Source organism: Parasteatoda tepidariorum, chromosome 10, assembly GCF_043381705.1.
Source record: "Parasteatoda tepidariorum isolate YZ-2023 chromosome 10, CAS_Ptep_4.0, whole genome shotgun sequence".
In the NCBI taxonomy this organism is placed as follows: Eukaryota; Metazoa; Arthropoda; class Arachnida; order Araneae; family Theridiidae; genus Parasteatoda; species Parasteatoda tepidariorum.
In genome coordinates, this window is record NC_092213.1 from 35,918,593 (window position 1) to 35,922,671 (window position 4,079).

Sequence of the window (4,079 nt, forward strand, 5' to 3'; positions counted from 1 at the left end):
ATGACTTTATGGAATATTAAATGAACTTGACTCAAGAGTACTAGAAAAAAAGTTTGAAACTGATGAAGAATTTGAAATAGAACAACAAGTACAGAAGAATATAATGAAAAAATGGATCTCGCTCGTGTAAAAATTGCAGACTATTTTTCAATAAGAAAGTTGAACCTTCCTTGACTTTTCTTAGTTCGTAGCCAAAGCTAAGCAGACGAAAATCAAAGTTACCCGAGATTGAATTAAAACAATTCGGCGGTGACATTAGGAATTGGCTTACATTCTGGAATCAGTTTAAGTGTATTCACGATGACCTAAAAATGGAAAAAGAAGATAAATTCCATTATTTATATCAAGCTACCGTAGTTGGTTCCAGAGCTAGAGAAATCGTGGAGAGTTNTTTAGAAAAAAAATATAGAAATGTATAAGAGACTAAAAGAAAAGAAGGCCACGGAATTAAAAATTTATGCAAAAATTATAAGTTCTTATTATTAAAGTATTCAACTTATTACCACTTCCACTTGTTAGAGAATCTAACACCTTTTTCTGTTCACTAAGATACTGAGTTCTCAACCCATAAATTTTATTTCTTATGGTCTCTATATCAGTTTCGAATAGGAAAGACAACTCTTCTAGATGCCTTTGGCGCAGATTTTTATCAGAATACTCCGGGAATTTGCTATTCCATAATTGGGGTCTTTCCCGGTATTCTTCTATTAATTTAAAAACTTGATCCTGAGTCCACTCCATTCTATAAATATCTAGGTACAAATAATGGCATTTTTATTAAAAAAGTAAGAATTAAGGGAGGAAATATGAATTTAAAATACAAATAAATACTTACGAAAAAGCACACACCAGATGAAAATTTTTTAAAACGATTGAACAGGACCCGTAGAAAGTAAAAAAAACGGCGAATGCGTAAAAATCAAATACCTCCCGCTATTCATGACGTTTTCCTATGACATCACAAAATTCTAAAAGATGATTGGCTGGGAGAAGAAAAAATTGAATGTCTTGTAGAACATGCGCTACTACATTCAAGAAGTGGATCCAAGATCTTGAACGAATCGTTTACACGGTACAACATCGATGAAAACAGATTTCCATCAATATCAATCAATCTTGAACGCTTCTTGAACGTAAAACTTGAATCGTGTAAACAGGCCTTAACATGTACAATAGAACTCTAGTTTATGTTTAGAAATCTGTAGAACATTTTGTATTTCTTTTAAGGATTTGGTTACATAAAATATCGGAGTGGAAGAAATAGGATATAATTTCTTGCCGTACTCAACATTTGTGGTGATCCCGGACGTGATAAAAGGCAATAGTAACAGGTTAGTTACTATAAATACGCTTGTTATGCGATTTATTTCATTGATCAAAATTAAAAGCTAAGTTTGATATCATAGTTAAGGATGGATGTAATATTAAGAGCTTCCTTTATCAAAACGTTTCATACTTTATTCGAAGAATTAAATAAAGAGTTACCAGATGATAAAGTATTAAAAATTGAAAGTGCCACGTTAGAATGACTTCATGGAATATTAAATGAACTTGACTCAAGAGTACTTTGAGTAGTTTGAAACTAATGAAGAATTTGAAATAGAACAACAAGTACAGAAGAATATAATGAAAAAATGGATCTCGCTCGTGTAGAAATTGCAGACTATTTCAATAAGAAAGTTGATCTTTCCTTGGCTTCTCTTCTTAGTTCGTCGCCAAAGCTAAGCAGACGAAAATTAAAGTTACCCAAGATCGAATTGAAACAATTCGGAGGTGACATTAAGGATTGGCTTACATTCTGGAATCAGTTTAAGCGTATTCACGATGACCTAGAAATGGAAAAAGAAGATAAATTCCATTATTCATATCAAGCTACCGTAGGTGGTTCCAGAGCTAGAGAAATCGTGGAGAGTTTCGCCACTGCTGAGAATTATGATAAAGTTATTCAATGCTTAAATAATAGATTATGAGGTGAAGAATTATTAATTAAATTTTATGTCAGAGAATTATTGAGTCTAGTTATTAAGAATGCCACAGAACAACTGAGAAGAATAAATGTAACTCATTTATACGATAAGTTGGAATCCTACCTTTGTTCTTTAGAGTCAATAGGTATGACCAGTGACAAATACGCAGCAATGTTATTCCCTTTGGTTGAATCGTGCACTCCTGAAGATATTTTAAGGGTTTGGTTAAGGAGTCATTCAACAACAAAGGTTCAAGAAAATACGTATTGTGAAAAATTAAAGCAACTGCTATCGTTTCTGAGAAACGAAGGGGAAAGAGAACAGCGAATTTCTTTAGTGAAAACTGGATTCAAATTTATTGCTGCTGGTACTAACAAAGAAAAGAAGACTGAAGCTGATCTATTTATACCAACAGCAAATGAGATATTTTCTGGAAGTAAAAGCTCGAGGACTGTGGTAGATAAAAGATGTGTATTTTGCGACAAAAACCACGACAATAAAGATTGTTTTACGGCAGCCTAATTGGCTTACCATCAGAAGCAAGAACTAATTAAGAATAAGAAAGTTTGCTTTATATGTCTTAAGTTTGGACATAAAGCAAAATATTGTAAATTAAGTGTTAAATGTCTAATTTGTTCTAAGAGATATAGGCCAATCATGTGTGCAAAATTATCGCCAAACAAGAGCGTAGTAAAAGATGAGAAAGTAATCGATTCAAGTGAATGTAAAAATTTAATACTTGCGAATTCTTGCTGTTCTGGAGAGATATTCCTTCAAACTTTAATGGTAAATATTGAGAGTAAAGAAGGAAAACGTCCTATAAGAGCATTGTTGAGGAACTGAAATTTCTCCAAATTGATACTCAAACATTAATTCATAGCTTGTTTGGAGAGTCAAAATCAAGCAGCGAAATTCATAATCTTTTTTCTATTAAAGTTACCGATTTAAAAAATATTTATAGTTGTAATATGCANTCTGGCTGTATGATCTCTCAATAGAGAGTATTTTTCTAATTTCATCCCTTTAAGGGATTTCTTATTTTGGATGAAGATGTGGCCATTATCTGAATCAAATTATGCTTAATAAAACCTAAATTTATATTCAACGATTTGTACATTATTTCCTGGAAACTCAATTGTTCAATTCATTCATTAATGGCCTAAATGAACATTCATATATTCCACTATACAACTATACGGCTATGACGGAGGAGCAAAAACTTCCCTCACATCTACCTTCGTTCTTTAGAGTCAATAGGTATAACCAGTGACAAATAAGCAGCAATGTTATTCCCTTTGGTTGAATCGTGCATTCCTGAAGATATTTTAAGGGAGTTAAGGAGTCATTCAACAACAATGGTTCAAGAAAATACGTATTGTGAAAAATTGAAGCAACTGCTATCGTTTCTGAGAAACGATGGGGAAGGAGAACAACGAATTTCTTTAGTGAAAACTGGATTCAAATTTATCGCTGCCGAAATTTCACCAAATTGATTCATAGCTTATTTGGAGGGTCAAAATCAAGCAGCGAAATTCATAATCCTTTTTCTATTAAAGTTACCGATTTAAAAAATATTTATAGTTGTAATATGCAAGTTTTGGATCAACATAAAATTTGCAGTTTTGTTCCACGACTTCATGATGGACCTTGGTACAAGAAATGGTACTGAAGCGCAACTCACTTAGTGATATTGGGAATCATCGACAGCGTATTGAGTTATTAATTGGAGCCGATGAAGCAGGAAAACTTAACACTGGGAAAGTGTGCAATTTGGCGTGTGGTTTAACTACAGTAGAAACATATTTAGGATGGGTCATTATGGGGAAAATGAAACCCTCAGTAATTGACGCCAATCATTCGAATATTTTGATTTCTCTATTAATTCAGAACACTGTCATAGAAAACCTTTGGAAACTTGAAGCAATAGGTATAATAAGAGAAATAAGAAAATAAGAAATGAAATGTGAAATAAGAGATCAAGAGGAAATAGAAGACGCAGATCAAGTGCACTTCGAAAGAACAATTAAATTGAATTCTGAGGGACGAAATGAAATTTATTTTCCGTGGATCAAAGAAGCGAACAATTCTACGACAAAATCTATCTTCTGAGCA

General features: G+C 32.7%; 1 long non-coding RNA gene across 1 annotated transcript; it reads right to left on the reverse strand.

Annotated features, from left to right (window-relative positions):
• Nucleotides 1–441: 441 nt before the first annotated feature.
• LOC122271865 (uncharacterized) lies at nucleotides 442–1,287 on the reverse strand. The gene is made up of 2 exons (XR_006226646.2): nucleotides 836–1,287; nucleotides 442–752 (listed from the first exon to the last, which is right to left on the reverse strand). It is a non-coding gene; the product is annotated as an uncharacterized lncRNA (long non-coding RNA).
• Nucleotides 1,288–4,079: the final 2,792 nt, after the last annotated feature.